The sequence below is a fragment of the Moschus berezovskii genome, chromosome 2 (genome assembly GCF_049115385.1).
Source record: "Moschus berezovskii isolate FMDL1 chromosome 2, NW_MosBer_1.0, whole genome shotgun sequence".
NCBI classification, from domain to species: domain Eukaryota; kingdom Metazoa; phylum Chordata; class Mammalia; order Artiodactyla; family Moschidae; genus Moschus; species Moschus berezovskii.
This window is the reverse complement of record NC_142461.1, coordinates 60,524,027-60,544,327: the sequence shown is the minus strand read 5'-3', so window position 1 is coordinate 60,544,327 and position 20,301 is coordinate 60,524,027. Positions and strand designations below refer to the sequence as shown.

General features: G+C 41.6%; 1 protein-coding gene across 2 annotated transcripts in view; it reads left to right on the top strand.

Moving 5' to 3' along the window:
• CNTNAP5 (contactin associated protein family member 5) overlaps nt 1–20,301 on the top strand; it is a 1,080,786-nt gene that overhangs the window by 423,454 nt on the left and 637,031 nt on the right. The gene's annotated exons all lie outside the window — the stretch shown is intronic.

The window sequence follows — 20,301 nt, the reverse complement described above, 5'->3', positions numbered from 1 at the left end:
CTTTAATTAACTGGAAGAGTTAAGTTTAAAAGAAAACTAATTTTAAGAGGCATAAAGAGAAAATGCTGTCCTTTTGAAAGTTCAAAATAAGCTTACATGCCAGTATGAAAAGGAGAGATGCTATCTATCACAAATTCAGGTGAAGTATGTGAGCGACAGCTGCCATTCGTGTAACAAAATTGAGCTCTCTTTATTGAAAATCTATAATAAGGCATATAAAATTTTCTTTTTAATATTCTTCCCAAAGGTAGAAGTAGGAACAATAATTAAAGTTACAGGAAAGTAAATGCTGACTCAGAATAAGAAAAAAAAAAATGCTTGCAATGATTATTTACACAGCATTGTGCCCCAGGTAAAAGGAAGTGTTCAGGAACAGAGAGATGATCATTTTGGAGCTGATAGCGAAGATTCTCCCTGCTAGGTAAGAGTTTTGAAAGATCCTTAATACTTGATCTAACCTGACACACCAGGATGCTGTGATGCTCTGACATCAGAGTATGCACTCTGTGCCTCTGTGAATGTGTGTGTGTGTGTATGTGTAACACCAAGTTGAATGTGCAAGTGACATTGTTATTCCAAAGTTTGGTCTTTAGAGAGTGGCAGCAGTTTGTGGTTGCATAAATGCCTTTTGTGCACATGTCATCCCATGTTAATATCCAATTTCTCTAGTTTTTAGAAGAGATTTACTTTGGTGTGAGCTTCCACAAAGGGTCCAGATGGCCCAACCTTTTTCTCTCTTAAGCTTAAGAAAGTAATGAGAAATGAATGAGACTTCTTCGATAAGTCAGGCTTCAGACCTCCAGAGAAGTGCTGGGTAAGGCACTATTGACACATTTTCTTCAACTCATTTCCTGTATTTAAATGGAAATGCTGATACCTGTAAACAGGTTTCTCCTGAGGTTTGGGGGATATGAAGTTATGTTGTGTATTTGAATCAAAGTAAGATTTTGATTTTATACCATTCAAGTAAGAAAAGCAAGAGATTAAGTCCCCGGGAGAAAGAAGCTGGGAAAATCTTTGCTAATCATCTTAAAGCTTCAGCCTTGGAGGCAGATACTACCAGCTTTCTATGATAATATGTTAGGCAAAGCTCAAGCTCACCAGTAGTTAACTTTAGCGATGGTTATTTACACTGTGAACCCCCTTTTTCACTAGAAATAATTATTTGATCTAGTAGAAGGATTTATTCTTCAAAAAGTTCTCTTTCCATGGATTTAAAGGTGAGTATATGAGTTACTATTGCCTTGAGAAAAAGAATGAGGGATATAGTTGGTGTAAAAACTAAGAGATTTTTGAGGATGATCATATTCAGTTCAGTTCAGTTCAGTCGCTCAGTCGTGTCCGACTCTCCGCGACCCCATGAATCACAGCACGCCCACCAATAATTTCTGTCACCAAAATATGACAAATAATAATGCAAGTCTTTGAGGGGAAAAGTGGAAAATTCTGTGGTTAAAGAGAATGTAGTACCCCCCCCTTTTTTAATTTAGTTCCAGGAAATAAATGTGTGCATGAAATTGACAGGGAAACTCATCCTTAACTGCTGTGCAAATCTTAAGAACTGTCTTGATTCAAGTGAAGCTCTTGGCTGAGTCAGTTGTCAACCAGCCTTTGGTTCCATTCTCTTTGCCTTTGAGATCCTATTAGTAGAAGCCCATATTAATTCCTGAGAATGTAGGTTCAGGTTTTCTACTCCTTTTGTACTCATTTTAGCACCATCACAAGCCATATGCTCACAAGATTTTGTAGATGGGGACTGATATTTATCTAGAATACTTATTAGAGCCTCTGAGAAAACTGCACTGGTCTAGGTATATATATCCATCAAAAAACCATTTACTTTTTTAAATTGAGGAATTCATGAGGACAAGAAAAGACTAGGAAAAACTGAATTCACTCTATGGAAAAAAACATATATATTTACACATACAAAATATATACATATGTGTGTGTGTATATATATATATATGTAATATGTTTATATATAATGGAAGTGGTTTTTTTAGAATTAATTTTTGCTTTTTTAACCAGCTATTTCTGTATATATACAAGCATAATCATATATATATGTCAAAGAATGCATATTTTTAAAATATTCCTATCATGTACATTTGCTTGACTTTTCCGGTAGCTGCTTAAAATTACATTATGTGATCTCACCACTATTTTATAGATTTTTGAAAAATAATGTTGATGTTCATTGTCTTTTCTTGTTTCAAAAATAGTACACTCCTTGCAGATTTATCTTGTACACTTGTGTGAGAATAGCTGCAGGGTTTTTTGTCCCCCCTTCCCCCACCGCCTGCCCGGAAGTAGAACTGTTAAGGCACAGGGTGTATGCATTTATACATCTATTATTTTTGGATGTTGTTTTGTGCTGAGGTATCACTGACCTCGGTTATTATTGACATTTGTGGATGTTTGTTAGTCTTTGTTTATATCTTGATAGAGGGAAGCAATGTTCCTTCTCAAAATACCAGGAAAAATGCTCACTCTGCATAGGAATTATCTTGCAAAGGAGTCTTGCTTCCTCCAATGCCCTGTAGAAAAATTCTACTGCAAATTTGTGAGATCTATGTCACAGTAATAGTGACTTCCCTGAAAAGTCTACACTGGTGACAGAGTCCTGCATCCAACCCGAGGATTCTGTTCCTATAGGTAGTAACTGCAGCTTCCTAAGTAGAGTCAATCCTGCAAATGGATCCAGGTCTGGGCAGAATTGTAGGTGACAGAATGTATCAATGAAAGGACATAATGATACTTGGAGAGCAGATGGTCAGGGCATTTCAATGTGAATACATTGTTCTTCATATTTGCTTGCGGAAAATTTTCCTTGAGATTATACATAAATTAAGACCTGGGTTAACATCATTGTATTGTTCTTGTTTTCACTGTTTTTCTTAAAATTGGTTTCCTGTCATTCTAAATACAGTTCATTTGCTTTGTATATTCAGAACCCTTATTGTATTTATGAATTTATTATTGGAATTAGTGCAGATTTGGTATCTAAATATTTAAAGATATTATTTCAGATACTGCTAACTATAGTTTATGGACAGTAGTCATAGAGCAAGAACTGTGTTTGGTACACCATCTCATTTAATCTTAAAAATAATCTTGTAGGATGAATGTAAGGTGAGTGCAGAGAAAAAGAGCGAACTGGGCAGTCAGGCAAGAAAAGGAAATTTGTTAGAGGGAAAAGAGATGGTGACTGGCCCTTAAGGAGAACCAGCATTCTCCCTTTCTGATGGAGTCCTTCTTATACCCCACCAATGAAAAATTCTCTGAAAGGATGGTCATGTAGCCATAGGTCTGGAATCTGGTGGTCTCACAGCTTTGAGAAGATAGGCACCAGTGAGATAACCGGATGCCATTTGGGCAATTTGGTCAGTCTCAAGGATCACTGTGATTTAATTCTTTGTTTGCGAGGTCAACATAATAAGCCATCTTATCGATGAGACCCCACGTGGGCACTATCAATAAGAAAACTGAGGATCTAAGAAATAAGGAAAACTTCCAGAGTTGGTATATGACTGAGCTAAGTTCCAAAGTCAGATTTTTGTTCTTGTAGTGCTCACACTTTTTCACTGCTCTGACCAATATGTATTGAATTTGTCTTTCCTGGTGGCTCAGATGATAAAGAATCTGCCTGCAATGCAGAAGACCTCAGTTCGATCTCTGGGTTGGGAAGATCCCCTGGAGAAGTGAACGACTACCCACTCCAGTATTCTGGCCTGGAGAATTCCATGGCAAGCTACAGTTCATGGGGTCACAAAGAGTCTGATATGACTTTTTTCTACTTCACATCACATTGTGTATATTGAGGAGCATAATATCCCCATGCTATGGCAGAGAGGGAGACAGGCAGTTGCTATACTTCTCTGAAAGCATAACTGTCCTATACGTTAGTTCATTTCTGTCTTCAAATAAGCATATTCCTTATAGAATTAGATATACATGTGTTGCCTTTTAATAATTACATATTTTGTACTGTTCATTGCTTCCCTTGCATTGGCTTTATACCATCTCTTTGCAAATTTGTGACAATGTCTATACCAAATAATTTTTTTTCTCTCTTTTGAATGAGCTGACAGTCGGTAACACAAATACTCCTTGGGAATTGACTGAGTGCAAGGTTTTGTTATAGACTCTGGGGATAGAGCAGCAGTCAAAACAGAATCCAGGTGTTTGCAAAATTCACATTCTTGTGAAAAGAAAAGAGAAAACAAATACACCAGAAGGGAAAAAAAAATAAGATTTTTGTTAATGATACATATCAGATAGAAAAATAAAATACTGATTAATGTGATAGAAAATGATTTAGAAAATGGAACTAGAGATGTTTCATTAGGGAAGGAAGTGTTGGAATCCCTGAGAAGGTGGCACTTGAGCTGATACTTTGTTAAAAACCAAGCAGTCAAGGGGGAGAAAGTTGGAACTGGGATAAGTGAGTTATAACTAGAAGAAATGGAACCTGAAGTGTGAAGAATAGAATGTGGATACAGCTGAGTGTGTTTAGGGATGGATGCCAGTCTGACTTTGCTGGGTGGCCAGAGACAAGCACATGAGGCAAAGAGAATGGCAGAGAGGGAAATAAATCACACTGGGGTCTTTGTTATCAAATAGAGAGATTCTAAGGAACTCACTGGAAAAGACTCTGATGCTGGGAAAGGTTGGGGGCGGGAGGAGAAGGGGACGACAGAGAATGAGATGGCTGGATGGCATCACCGACTCTGTGGACATGAGTTTGAGTGAACTCCGGGAGTTGGTGATGGACAGGGAGGCCTGGCGTGCTGTGATTCACGGGGTGGCAAAGAGTTGGACATGACTGACCAACTGAACTGAACTGAACTGAAATGAATGGGCTCCCAGCTGCCTAAGGTCACTTGAAGACACAGCAGTGCATCACGGGCACATGATCCAAAACTGGGGAGGTCCCTGTGGTTAGTCTGCAAAACTGTGCACCTACGGTGCATGCTCTGTGGTTATTTTTTAGCATATCTGTGAGCTCTCCTGGGCCATATTGGGACATGTCTGGGGTGATGTTTAGAGATCAGCTTGAATCATTTTCAGCTAGGCAACCCCTCTTTTCTCATGCCTAACTTCCTATCTAACATTTTCAACTTAGTAAAAACTTCAGTCAGTTCAGTTGAAGAGCTGTGTCTGACTCTGCAACCCCATGGACCGCAGCATACCAGGCCTCCCTGTCCATCACCAACTCCCGGAGTTTACTCAAACTCATGTCCACTGAGTCAGTGATGCCATCCAACAATCTCTTCCTTTGTCATCCCCTTCTCCTCCCACCTTCAATTTTAACAGCATCAGGGTCTTTTCAAATGAGTCAGTTCTTCACATTAGGTGGCCAAAGTAATGGAGTTTCAGCTTCAACATAAGTTCAGTCGCTCAGTCATGTCCAACTCTTTGTGACCCCATGAGCTGCTGCACGCCAAGCCTCCCAGTCCATCACCAACTCCCAGAGTCCACCCAAACCCATGTCTATTGAGTCAGTGATGCCATCCAACCATCTCATCCTCTGTCGTCTCCTTCTCCTCCTGCCCTCAATCTTTCCCAGCATCAGGGTCTTTTCAAATGAGTCAGCACTTCGCATCAGTATTGGAGTTTCAGCTTCAACATCAGTCCTACCCATGAACACCCAGAACTGATCAACTTTGGGATGGACTGGTTGGATCTTCTTGCAGTCCAAGGGAATCTCAAGAATCTTCTCCAACACCACAGTTCAAAAGCATCATTTCTTTGGTGCTCAGCTTTCTTTACAGTCCAACTCTCACTTCCATACATGACCACTAGGAAAACCATAGCCTTGACTAGATGGACCTTTCCAGTGGAAGTGAGAAATAGATTTAAGGGACTAGATCTGATAGACAGAGTGTCTGATGAATTATGGATGGAGGTACGTGACACTGTACGGGAGACAGGAATCAAGACCATCCCCAAGAAAAAGAAATGCAAAAAAGCAAAATGGCTGTCTGAGGAGGCCTTAAAAATAGCTGTGAAAATAAGGGAAGTGAAAAGCAAAGGAGAAAAGGAAAGATATACTCATTTGAAAGCAGAGCTCCAAAGAATAGCAAGGAGAGATAAGAAAGCCTTCCTTAGCAATCAATGCAAAGACATAGAGGAAAACAAAAGAATGGGAAAGACTAAAGATCTCTTCAAGAAAATTAGAGATAGCAAGGGAACATTTCATGCAAAGATGGGCTCAATAAAGGACAGAAATGGTATGGACCTAACAGAAGCAGAAGATATTAAGAAGAGGTGGCAAGAATACACAGAAGAACTGTATAAAAAAGATCTTCACGACCCAGATAATCACGATGGTGTGATCACTCACCTAGAGCCAGACATCCTGGAATGTGAAGTCAAGTAGGCCTTAGGAAGAATCATTACAAAGAAAGCTAGTCGAGGTGATGGAATTCCAGGAGCTATTTCAAATCCTGAAAGATGATGCTGTGAAAGTGCTGAACTCAATATGCCAGCAAATTTGGAAAACTCAGCAGTGGCAACAGGACTGGAAAAGGTCAGTCTTCATTCCAATCCCAAAGGCAATGCCAAAGAAAGCTCAAACTACCGCACAATTGCACTCATCTCATGCGCTAGTAAAGTCATGCTCAAAATTCTTCAAGCAAGGCTTCAGCAATACATGAACTGTGAACTTCCAGAAGTTCAAGGTGGTCTTAGAAAAGGCAGAGGAAGCAGACATCAAATTGCCAACACCTGCCGGATCATTGAAAAAGCAAGAGAGTTCCAGAAAAAACATCTATTTCTGCTTTATTGACTATGCTAAACTCTTTGACAGTGGATCACAATAAACTGTGGATAATTCTGAAAGAGATGGGAATACCAGACCACCTGACCTGCCTCTTGAGAAATATATATGGAGGTCAGGAAGCAACAGTTAGGACTGGACATGGAACAACACACTGGTTCCAAATAGGAAAAGGAGTACGTCAAGGTTGTATATTGTCACCCTGCTTATTTAACTTCTATGCAGAGTACATCATGAGAAACGCTGGGCTGGAGGAAGCACAAACTGGAATCAAGATTGCCAGGAGAAATATCAATAACCTCAGATATGCAGATGACACCACCCTTATGGCAGAAAGTGAAAAAGAACTAAGGAGCCTCTTGATGAAAGTAAAAAAGGAGAGTGAAAAAGTTGCCTTAAAGCTCAACATTCAGAAAACTAAGATCGTGGCATCTGGTCCCATCACTTCATGGCCAATAGATGGGGAAACAGTGGCAACAATGGCTGACTTTATTTTTCTGGGCTCCAAAATCACTTGAGATGGTGATTGCAGCCGTGAAAGTAAAAGAAGCTTACTCCTTGAAAGGAAAGTTATGACCAACCTAGACAGCATATTAAAAAGCAGAGACATTACTTTGCCAACCAAGGTCTGTCTAGTCAAGGCTATGGTTTTTCCAGTGGTCATGTATGTATGTGAGTGTTGGAATATAAAGCTGAGCGCCGAAGAATTGATGCTTTTGAACTGTGGTGTTGGAGAGGACTCTTGAGAGTCCCTTGGACTGCAAGGAGATCCAACCAGTCCACCTTAAAGTAGATCATTCCTGGGTGTTCAATGGAGGGACTGATGTTGAAGCTGAAACTCTAATACTTTAGCCACCTGATGCGAAGAGCTGACTCATTTGAAAAGACCCTTTTTTTTTTTCCAACTACAAAATGTCTTTATTTAATAAAAATGTTTGAAGTTAGTAAAACTAAACAAAACATCGTTTAGTTTTGACCTTCACTGGAGATCTTTCATTTTCTTTCTCACATTAGACAAGTTTCTTAATTATAGAAGCTATTTCAGGAATAATTAAGAGCTCTGGGAAAGATTGGGGAAAGGAGGAGAAGACGACAGAGGATGAGATGGTTGGATGGCATCACCGACTCTATGGACATGGGTTTGGGTAGACTCCAGGAGTTGGTGATGGACAGGGAAGCTTGGCATTTGCTGTTCATGGGGTCGCAAAGAGTTGGACACGACTGATCAACTTAACTGAACTGCTTTTTAATATGCTGTCTAGGTTGTTCACAGCTTTCCTTCCAAGGAGTAAGCGTCTTTTCATTTCATGGCTGCAATCACCGTCTGCAGTGATTTTGGAGCCCAGAAAAATAAATTCAGCCACTGTTTCTACTGTTTCCTCATCTATTTGCCATGAAGTGATGGGACCAGATGCCATGATCTAAGTTTTCTGAATGCTGAGCTTTAAGCCAACCTTTTCAGTCTCCTTTTTCACTTTCATCAAGTGGCTCTTTAGTTCTTCTTCACTCTGCCATAAGAGTGGTGTTATCTGCATATCTGAGGTTATTGATATTTCTCCCAGCAATCTTGATTCCAGCTTGTGCTTCCTCCAGCCCAGCATTTCTCATGAGGTACTCTGCATATAAGTTGAATAAGCATCGTGGCAATATACAGCCTTTACGTACTCCCTTCCCTATTTGGAAACAGTCTGTTTTCCCATGTAAAAGGTTCCAAGTAAAAAAGTTGGGGAGTTGAATTTCATGCCGCTTGGCAGAGGCTGCAGCATGATGTTTTACATGGAGGTGGAATGTGATTTTTTTGTTTGACCTGCTGGGAAAATTACAGCCATTTTGGCACTGTAAGTTTAAGGCAGAACAAATGGGCAGGAAGTCAGATCATATAGGAAGTCTATGCTGTAACTCAAGACAGAAATGATTATGATGTGGATGAGTATGCGACCACCTTAAGCAATTAAAGTGGTCCTATATAATAGAGCCCATGGGGAAATCTGATGAATTATCTCTGGTGTGTTAGGGAAAGAGGGCAATAGGATGGCTCCCAATAGTATTGATCCAGGTCCCTGAATCAATAGAAATTGATAAGAGGTCAGACAAGAAATTCAAGCAAGACTTAATTGTGACCCAAGCTGCAGAGAGAGGGAATGAAAACCAGAAATAGGTACTCTCCCTAGATACCCGAGGGCAGGGTTCAGCTGGTCCCTTAAATGAGATGAGGGTGGGGGCAGATCAGTGGGTCCGGACAGAGGAGTGGCTTACATGGTCTCTCCACCAGCTCTGGTGGTGCTGAGTGCAGGGATCAGGGGTAGTACCTTGTCCTGCCTTTGCTCTCGCACCTCGGAAGTAGCATTTAGGTTTTGACCTTCTTGTATCTTATTATTCATGATTTGTCCCAATTGCACAGCTGTGCAGTTATTTTTAGCCCCTTATAGTTTCTTTGTATCTGTTGCATGAGGAGAGGTTTGTTCAGGTGTAAGCACTATAGCAAAAGGCCTGAGGTCCCAGGCCCAAGCTTCTGTGCTTGTCTTACCATGACGGAGCATGTTGAGGAGATCTTCACATGGTGGTCACTGCTGAGATAAATAAGTACTGAGCAAGAGATGCTTTGTCACCAAATGGGATGGAATGGGTAGATTTGGTTTTAGCTCTAAAAAGTTTGAGCCATGCCTAGGAGATGTTGGAGCTGTAACTGAAAGTAGTTTTGCTAAAGGCTTAGACATGCAGATGGGAATCATTGATCAGTCACTGGAATTGAGTAAGAGCATCTACAAGAAAGATCTTCCTCAGGTGATGGAGAGAAGGGAATCCAGTACCCCTGGGGCTGCCAACAATTAGAAATAGGAATGGCAGAACCAGGGAGCAAATGATAAAGAAAGTGAAGGACTAGGAAAACAAGGAGAGGATGACACCAAGGAAGCTACAAAGAAGAGAAACCTAGACACAGTACAGTAGCAACAATGGGAAATGGAATCCAGTTTTGCTTTATTGTTTTGTAATTTTGTTACTGAATTAGGTTCTATGGACCCTGCTCAGACCCTAGCTCTGTGCTTCCACTGAGGAGGGTTTGCTTTCTGCTTGTGTTCAAGTAGGTGAATACTGGAGAAGGAAATGGCAATCCACTCCAGTATTCTTGCCTGGAGAATCCCACAGACAGAGGAGCCTGGTGCGCTATAGTCCAAAGGGTCACACAGAGTCGGACACGACTGAGTGACAAACACGCACACATGGGAATAAGGAAACCAAAGCTGAGACCAACACAACACAAGGTTTATTTAGAGGCCAAAGAATGGAGAAGTGAGAAAAAGTTTACAGATTGACTTCTCCCCCATGTGGGGTGAGGGATTTACTTTTATAGAGTAAAAACAAAAAGGAGAATGAGTGAGGCTAATGATGGAAAGCATATGCATTAGTCTACGGGAAAAGGCAGGGCTTTTTAGAGGGAACACCACCCTCTCTGGGGTGCTTCCCGGTGCCTCAGAGGGCAAACAATCTGCCTGCAATGCAGGAGACCTGAATTTAATCCCTGTGTCAGGAAGATCCCCCAGAGAAGGGAATGGCTGCCCACTCTAGTATTGTTGCCTGGAGAATTCCATGGACAGAGGAGCCTGGCAGGCTATAGTCCATGGGGGTCTTGAAGAGTCCAGACAGGACTGTGTGACTAACACTTTAACCCTCTTTTTTATCCTTTTTTGATCCTTATTGTCTGGCCATGTCTGCCGGGAGGTATATAATTTAACATGCTAATGTAGTAAAATCAATGCATAATGAGGCTCAAGGTCTGTTGGATGTCAGATTTGTTGCTGTCTTGGTCCCAGCTGTTTCCATTTGCTTTTTTTTCCATTTGTGTGTGTGGGTAGCTTCCTTTCTTATCTTTCAACTTTTTTTTTTTTTTAAGTAGTCATTTATTTGTTCGCACCAGTTCTTAGTTGCAGCATGTGGGATCTAGTTCCCTGGCTAGGAATCGAAGTCGGGCCCCCTGTAACAGGAACGCAGAGTTTTAGCCACTGGACCACCAGGGAAATCCCTCTCTAAGCCTTTTAGGTTCACTCCTAATCAAGTTCGGGGAGTTGGCAACAAGGACATGCCATTTTAAAAATATAGTAACAACCTGAAAGTAGAGATTTATTTTACTTGGTGGGAATATTTAGGACTCTGAGCCTGGGAGACAGCATCTCAGTAGCTCTGCGAAAACTGCTCCAAGGAGGTAGGAGGGTAAGTCAGGCTATATACAAATTTGCAACAAAGGGAGCAGGCAGTCTGAACGTCAAAGATCAGGTATCAAGTTAAGGAATTTAGCATTCTGTGTCTGGGAAGATGCAAGCCTCTGGACTCATTGAATTCATTCCTTTCATATGAATCTCAGCTATCTGGAGTCAAACCTGTTTCTTTGTTCCCTTGCTTCTTGCATTCCCCCAGTTCCTCAGCAATCACCGTGGAGTGTGGCAGCATCTGCTGCATCGCAGTTTTGGGAGCTCTCATTCATATTTGGAGGCCAGAAGTGGCTGATGGCTGTGACATTTCTTATTTATTAATATGGCAGGAGGTATTTTCATTTCCCAGACATTCTGGCTAAGGGTGGGTGTTGAAGGGTTTGGAGCAACAACGTGGAACAACTCTGGCAATGAGATGAGGGTTATTAAGGCGTGTTTGCGTGCCCAAATAAATGATGCAGGAGAAAGAGAAAACTGAAAATAAAAGGTGTAACTGCCCAAAGGAAGGATGGTTGAGATTAACAGTAAAAGGGCTTCAGTTGGCTGTGTGCTGGCTTGGATTCTTGTCTCTGTCGCTGCACTGGAGGCCAGTAGAACTTACAGATTCAGGCAGGAGAGTGGCCTTGGGGATATGTAGATGCTCTAGTCTGTTTCTGTCATGTTTTGAAAAGTATGAAGTTATCAGGTAAATGTGGGAGTGAGAGGGGAGTATTGGAGATTTGAGGAGAGAAAATATTGCTTAAAATTACTTTCTTGGAGAGTGGGAGAGTGAATCTACCTAGGGAAGCAGAACTGGGTGGTTTTACAAATCTAAATGACAGGTTTGATTTTCAGTTTATTCCCTTGTCTTATTTCATCGTCTGCTTAAATCCTTTAACCTAGGTTCACCATCAATACCACTGAAATAATATTGATAGAGAACCTTTGCATAATAGCCTTAGAGATCAGACAGCTTCATATATTCCCTCTAATTTAATCTGTAACATGAGGATAATGAGACCTAATAGAGAGAGATTATTTGGAGGATATATACATTTATATGTAAATGTAGATTTACATTCGAAAGAACATTCCAAAGTGTGAAAACTAAGCACTTAAAATACTTTCCTGCCATTTTTTCTTATTCACAAACCCTAAGTCAAACTATTCAGTGTTTGATTGATTCTAAGGATTCCTTCTGGCTTAATTCCTACAGCTGAAGTTTGAAAATTGAGTGCCTGCATTTTTTTTTAAAAGCAAAACAAGATATTTAACACAGGAAAGGCTGTCATTTTTCTTTCCTTTTAAAGCGTTCTTAACATTCTTCAGATTCTGGCATTTTCTTGAAATAAAATTAAGTGTGTATTTTGAAATGCCAAGTTTTCAAATATACTCAAATGACAGCAGCTTTAAGTTGTTCCCTTTGCTTTGATACCTTATGCACATATACCTTCACTGAAGTTCCAGGCATCTCAGCTTTAGTTCCATATGCCCAAGGATCAGAGTCACCCTGTGTGTGTTTCCATGTCACCTTCCTTTCAAGGAGTTTAACACTTGATGATCATTCTCTGTGGAGTAATCTTAACAGTTTGCATAGCTCCAGCCTTCCCTGGAGCTTCCTGGCTGCATTCATATGACCTGATTTACAATCCCATCCCCAGCCTGAAACAAATATCAGATTTGAAAGTTTCCAGGCACAACTATACCATTTGTTTGCAATGTTCTTCTTCCGAACTCTCCAGCTTACAGCAGTCTTTTGAGACTCATTGCAGCCTCTCTGCACCATCAAAAACCTTCCCTCATCACCTCAGCAATGACTGATTCTGTGCCCTATCTGCCAACAGCACTGTTTTGACAGCTCTTTAGGCTGGGTCCTGCAGTCCAGAGGGAGGTCATGTGATGTGGTAGAGTGGAAAAAACACATCAGAACAAAACGTGAGCATCATGTAAACCCCACCATTTGCTAACTGTTACTGTGTTTAAAATCCCTGAGGAAACTCTGTGTCCTTATTTGTAAATATTGCTGTACTGTAATGAAAGTCAGACATTCACACCAAGTGATTTATGGACACATTCTCCACCCTGTTCAAAGTCAATGATTGATAACTCATGAGTTTTAATGAACGTGTATCTTATTCTCTAATTGCTTCACGTAAATATGCTTATTTCTCTTCAGTAATAATAAGGTGCTACAGAATATGATGGATTCATATTATGTGGTGTGACTTAGCTCAGTTACTTTCATGCTCTCACATTTTCATTTTCTCATATTTCCTAACCAGTGCAGAAAAACTACAAAATTCCCTCTGGATTATGTTTTAGTTTGCATATGGTGTCTGTTTCTCGTCATTCAACTCTCAGTGTCAGATAATTTCTCTTATTATTAGCCTTTTAATCCACAATTTATTTTTCGTACGTTACTGAGTTTCCGGAGAAGGCAATGGCAAGCCACTCCAGTACTATTGCCTAGAAAATCCCATGGATGGAGGAGCCTGGTAGGCTGCAGTCCATGGGGTCGCTAAGGGTCGGACATGACTGAGCAACTTCACTTTCACTTTTCACTTTCACACATTGGAGAAGGAAATGGCAACCCACTCCAGTGTTCTTGCCTGGAGAATCCCAGGGACAGGGGAGCCTGGTGGGCTTCCGTCTATGGGGTCACACAGAGTCGGATACGACTGAAGTGACTTAGCAGCAGCAGCAGCAACTGAGTTTCCAGGCTTGTACTTTTTAAATTTTATTATTTTGTTTTATGCATCATTGTATCTATTTGTGTTTCAAGAGCATGTGTCTATATGTGATTAATTCTTTGGAATTTATGGAGATCTCTTTAGTGACATCATGTAGGGTAGGTCTCTTTTTTAAAATATTATTTTGAATTAAACCAATTTTAAAGTCTTTATTGAATTTCTTACAACATTGCTTCTGCTTTATGTTTTGTTTTTTTGGACCACAAGGCATGTGGGACTTAGCTCCCTGACCAGGGATCAAACCAGCATTCCCTGCATTGGAAGGTGAAGTCTTAATCACTGGACCACCAGGGAAGTCCCAGAGTAGATCTTTATAGATATTCCGAGTGTGCCTGAGAAGAATGTTTGGCTGCATGAAATTTATATAGTCTCATTGTATAAAATTTTGCTCATGTGTAAAAGTTAGCACTTTGTCTTATCTTCTCTTTCTTATATGGAACTATGTATTCATGTGTTGCTATAGTGGGGAAATTGGAAGGTTCTTTCTGAGTTCTTTTGGAGAGTTTGTCTTTAATGCTTGATATCAGAGAGAGGAGAGAAGACGTAAACTTTCAGCACAAGGGAAGGGAGATGACATTTATTGAGTAGTTATTTTGCAAAAGGAGCTTTGTATGTTGCATCTTAATCGCCAACTGGGAAAGTCACACTATCTTCATTTTAAAGGTGAGGAAACTGAGACTTGGAAAAGAAAAGTAAGTTTCAATCCAAGTTCATCTAAACTCAAAACGTGTATCCTTCCTGTGATTAAGTGGGAAAATACATAGGCATGTTATATAAACTGTGGGTTTGCTTGGTTCTTCCTCTGTGATTTAATTTCCTCAGTTTTATAAGCTGCAAGGGGAAAAGAACAGGATGCTCTTGGGGACAAAGTTACCCCCACCATGTTTTTCTGTTCATTCCACTTTTCCTGTCTCTGCCATCTGACAGGTGAGCTTGCAGACAGCCTGAAGAATCCAGAAAAAGAGAGGGATGCCATATGGACTCAAATAGGTGCCACGTGCCTCACAGCTCGAGAATTGCCACAGAAGCAGCTGGTCCTTAGCAAACGATTAGAAGTCACTTAACAAATGGCAGGTATCCATTGAACCAGAGGTCCCCACCATACCTTAGGCTTTTAACGTGAATTGAAGATACAGATTAATTTTGTACATGTGGAGGAAAAGTCCAACTTAAAAATCAGGGGGAAAAAAGATCTGTTGGAGATGTGGATGCTTGTTTTATTTGTTTTCTCCACAGAGGCGTTGATGGAGAAGAATAAGCATCAACAGTATCTACATTATGTGAAGAGCGAATGATTCCATCATGCATTTTGCTAGCCACCACGCTAAACACTTTGCATGCATCATTTCACGCTACACCTATATCAGTCCTGAAAGCTATTTGTTTATTATCACTGGAAACATGGCCAAACTAGGCCCCCATGCCACTCATCCATCACAGCTGTCTTGTATAAGTATTTAAGGAAATTAGTGTGCAATGAATAACTACCTCCCCTGTAAGACTGTATCCTCTGTGGGGTCAGAATCTGAGTCTTCCTTTTTTTCTTTTCATAACTCAATTTTTCAGTATCTTTCACAATGCTTTCCATGTGAAAAACACTCAAATTTTTTTTCTTTCTTTTTTTTTTTTTTGGTAAATGAATATGCTTTTACAGATGTTTGAGTAGTAAGTGACAGAATCGGGACACCATTCCAGGCCCACCTGAGCATCCTGAGAGTTGCATTAAGCAATTCTGTGCTTTCTTCTTGAGTAAGAACAATCATAAGTATCCCTCCAGACAAGTAAAGTCTCCCTCTTCCAAGCAATGAGAAGTGTCCTTTTTGCTGAACAAAACTTTCTCCATTCATCTGCATGCCATAAAGCGAATCTACTGACCCCATTGTGGTGAAGGAAAGAACAGCATTCATTGCAGGGCTGAACAAGGAAAATGGAGAAGGGCAGCTCATGCCCAAAAGAACAAGACTCCCTGATGGCGTTCAGGGAAGGGGTTTTCAAGGCAGTGTGAGGGAGGATACTGCAGGGTGTGAGACCAGCTTGTGGACAATTCTCAGATTCATCAAGGTGAAGTTTCAAGCATCATCAACCTTCTGGTTTCAGCCAGTCTAGAGTCTATGTACTTGTGGTCAACAGTTTTCATATGATAGGGATCAGCTTCTTGTAAAAATAACTAAGGAATGTGTGTCACCCCTTTATCTATATCTCCCAGCGAACAATGAGTTTGATGACTGCTACTGTGGTGCTGGAGAAGACTCTTGAGAGTCCCTTATACTGCAGGGAGATCCAACCAGTCCATTCTAGAGGAGATCAATCCTGGATGTTCATTGGAGGGACTGATGCTAAAGCTGAAACTGCAATACTTTGGCCACCTCATGCAACGAGTTGACTCACTGGAAAAGACTCTGATGCTGGGAAAGGTTGGGGGCGGGAGGAGAAGGGGACGACAGAGAATGAGATGGCTGGATGGCATCACCGACTCTGTGGACATGAGTTTGAGTGTACTCCGGGAGTTGGTGATGGATAGGGAGGACTGGCGTGCTGTGATTCATGGGGTCGCGGAGAGTCGGACACGACTGAGCGACTGAAATGAACTGAACTGAACTGATGTGGTGTTTTATAGACTAAATTGTTACCGGTTTCCTGATCCAACAACTATTCTTTGTTTCTACATCTTCATATTCCTAATCATTAATTCCTGAGTCAGACTTTTGAGATTCAGTGGAGACCTGAGAGACTAAAGCAAAAGGGACTTATATACAGTTTCATCCTCCGAGAACCCTCTCCCCAGACAAGGGCATAGTACTTGCCAATCTTTTCTCCTCCCTCTTTTTTAGCCACACTGATTGGTTTGTGGGATCTTAGCACCCTGACCAGGAATCGAACCCAGGCTCTCGGCAGTGAAAGTGCTGAGTACTAACCAGTGGACCACCAGGGAGTTCCCTTGTCATTTCTTTATCTTGCTCAGCAGCAATGTTAAATACATTCTCCACCCATATCTCCATGGTGACCAGCTTGTGTTGAATGAATGAATGACTGAATGAGTGAGTGAATAAGTCAGCTGCCTGTGGTCAATGTGTCAAGAGATGCTGTCAGTAGACATTGAGGCTGAGTCATATTTCCTGTGGTATTGTTGCAGGAAGGGGAACCCCTTTCAGGGCCAAAACTGGCTCTTGTCTAACACTGGGAAATAAATTGTCCCAGGAGACACATGTGCTGACAAAGCAAGAGATTTTATTGGGAAAGGGCACCTGGGTGGAGAGCAGTAGGGTAAGGGAATCCAGGAAAACCCCTCTTCCACGTGGCTTGCAGTCTCAGGTTTTATGGAGATGGGATTAGTTTCCAGGTTGTCTTTAGCCAATCATTCTGACTCAGAGTCCTTCCTGGTGGTGCTCGCCTTGTTCAGCCAAGATGGATGCCAGAGAGAAGGATTCTGGAAGGTGGTAGGAAATGTGGTGTCTCCTTTTGACCTTTCCTGAACTCTTCTGGTTGGTGGAGGCTTATTAGTTCCGTGTTCCTTACTAGGACCTCCTGTCATAAAACAACTCATTCAAATTGTTACTATGGTGCCTGGCCAGGGTGGGTGGTTTTCATCAGTGTACTTCCACTAACAGTAGTGATGGATGGTGCTAGGCTATCCTTTCTCACCAGGTCTACTGGAACCAAATGCCTGCATTTGTGTAATAACTGCTCAGAATTACCTAAGGCTGAAGACTACTGTTGTTCACATTTCTTTTCCATTGTGTGAATGTCATTGGCCAGTAAGGGATGGAATCTATGACCCTAAGAGCCTTGAAATACAGGTTCCCGGTATGTGAAGCACTAACCTGATTTGAGGCCCAGAATCAGACTCTTCACATTGTAAGTGTCCTTGGCAATGGTCCAACCCAGTTTTCACCCTCTAAGAATCTCCTCCACTAACATCCTGTAGAAACTCGACAACTTAACAGGGGTGATGATGTTGCCACTACATTTAAAGCAGTCTCTTAAACCCTTCAACAGCATTACTCCTGATAACATCTTTCAATTTGTTCTTCTGCAGTTTAAAAGTGTACACCTTTCTCTTTAAAAAAAAAAATTAAGTTGGAGCATAGTTGATTAACAAAGTGTTAGTTTCAGGTGTACAGCAAAGTGATTCATTTATACTTTTATCTTTTTTCAAATTATTTTCCCATTTAGGTTATTCATAGAATATTGAACGAGTTCCTTGTGCTATACAATAGGTCCCTGTTGGTTACCTATTCTGTTTATTTATCTATTATTGTTGAGTGTGTTGGGCCTTTTTTGCTGTGTGTGGGCTTTCTCTAGTTGCCGTGAGTAGGTGCTACTCTCCAGTGTTGGTGCATGGGCTTTTCATTGCAGTGGCTTCTCTTGTTGCAAAGTACAGGTTCTAGGGTGTGTGGACTTCAGTAGCTGTGGCAAGTGGACTCAATAGCTTCAGTGCACGGGCTTAGTTGCCCCATGACACATGGCATCTTCCTGGACCAGGAGTAGATCCAATGTCCCCTGCATTTCAAGGCAGATTCTTAACCACTGGACCACCAAGGAAGTCTGGGTTATCTATTTTAAATCAAATAATTATCTAGTGGTAATTTTAATCTTTTCTGGTGTTAATTTTAATCATCCTCTTCCCCCTACTTTGTATGTTTGTCTTAATATAACATACCTCAGTGGCGTCAGTGTTCCTCAAGTGGTCATTGCCAAATGTCTTCCCAGTCAAGTTTCCTCTCTGATCATGTCCTGTAGATGCTCTTCCCAGATGTACTATTCCCCCTGACCTCACCCCTTCCCCCCAACACACACTCCAGCTGTGGCTTGATGAGTGCAGTAGGAATATCATTTTCCCACTGGGGACAGCAGAGCCAGGCATTGTCTGTGTGTGTTCCTCAGTCAAACTGTTAACTTTCTTAGAATTAATTATTTCTAATGAAATTTTTTAAAAAATCTGAGTTTGTACTTTGACATCAAAATAAGTAGAGCAGAGGCCAATCTTGATTTCAGTCCACAGCACCTCACTGTGCCCCCCACCCCCCACCCCTGCCCCATCAATCTTAGCCAGTCTTTCCTAGAAAACAAAGGCTGAGGCCAAAGCTGTTTAGAGGAATGCACTTCCAGAGAAGCAAGAGTGAAGGAAAGGGAAAGAAGGTGGGGAGCAGGGGAAAACCTGTTAAAGGATGGGCTATCAAACTGGTCAGGTCTCTTAAAGTCTTCATGGGGGCCTTAGGAAGCTACTGTCCATTCTAACTGTGCTCAGAGAACTAAGGGGGTACATCGATCCCATAAACTCTCTCCATCATTGATCAGTTAGCCCCATTCAAGGCTCAATGCCTCACATTTTCAGTTGAGCATTGAATGAATATGGATTCCATCCTAATGTTAGGCAGGTAGAACAGGAAAAAGGACCCAGAATGGCGATGGCTAAAAGACAAGGAAAGGAAAAGCCCACGAAAATAGAACAAAGGAAGGTCCGAGGACTGGAGTGAGGACCTCCGGTAGAACATACAACACTCATGGCTAGCCCAATTCAAATAGGGCAGGCCCAGGAGAAGGAAAAAACATATAAAGAAAGGAGCCAAAGGGCTGGGACTTCTCTCTCACACGTACATGCTCTCTCTCTCTCTCCCCCATGTGCGTGCATGCTCTCTCTCTCTCACTCTTTTTCTCTCTTTCTCTCTCTCTTCTCTTCGTGTCTTTTGTGTTGGCATGCCCTCACACCTCAAGGATGTATTTTCCTTTATTTTCTAAATAAAACTGAGCTGTAACTCAGAGCTGTAACACTGTCCAAGAGCTGTGACGCGCCAAGGGCTTTAATGTCCGTCACTTCAATTTTTTGTTGTGACGAGACAGAAACAAGGAAATTACACACTCCCCTGACACTAAGAAAACATGGCTCCAGGGCTGGGCTTGAGTCAGGGTACCCTTGTGTTGTGCTGGGAGGCCTGGGGCTAGAAGACCAGTGGCTGCAAAGGAATCCTGTTCCATAGTAGCGAAAACAGCAGCAACCAGAACCCTGGGAACAGCACACAGCCCTGTGGGGACCACTCCAGCATGGAAAGTGCAGGTCTCTGCAGCGACCTGTGAAGACAACCTGAGGAGTTATGTCCTCCCCATGTTTAGCAAAAGGCCTTGGCTTTTGGAAGTCTGGAAAGTCAGTCTCAGCTCAACCTGGGAAGGCATGCCATCAGCCAGAGCACAAATATTGGGTTGGACAATAAGTGTGTTAGGGTTTTTCTGTTATAGCTTACAAAAAAACTTGAATGAACTTTTTGGCCACCCAACACACCCCATTTCTTACTCTTCATAACTGTGAATTTACTCATATGAGTGTTAGATCCATACCTGTCCATTGGCTGACTTCAAGCTGCTAGCCCCGGGCTCATTTTTGTGCTGATCATTATCTGCAATGCCTCACAGAATACGCAGCACACAGATGGGCTCAAGGTACCTTCATTCACAAATGAATGAGGCTGAGCAATATTGATGGGACCTAAAAGATGAAAAAAGAGCCCGTATAGACCCCTTTTTCAAAATCTCAGTTCAGTAGAAGCAAGCTCAACACACTTAGGATGGCCAAAGGAAAGGAAAC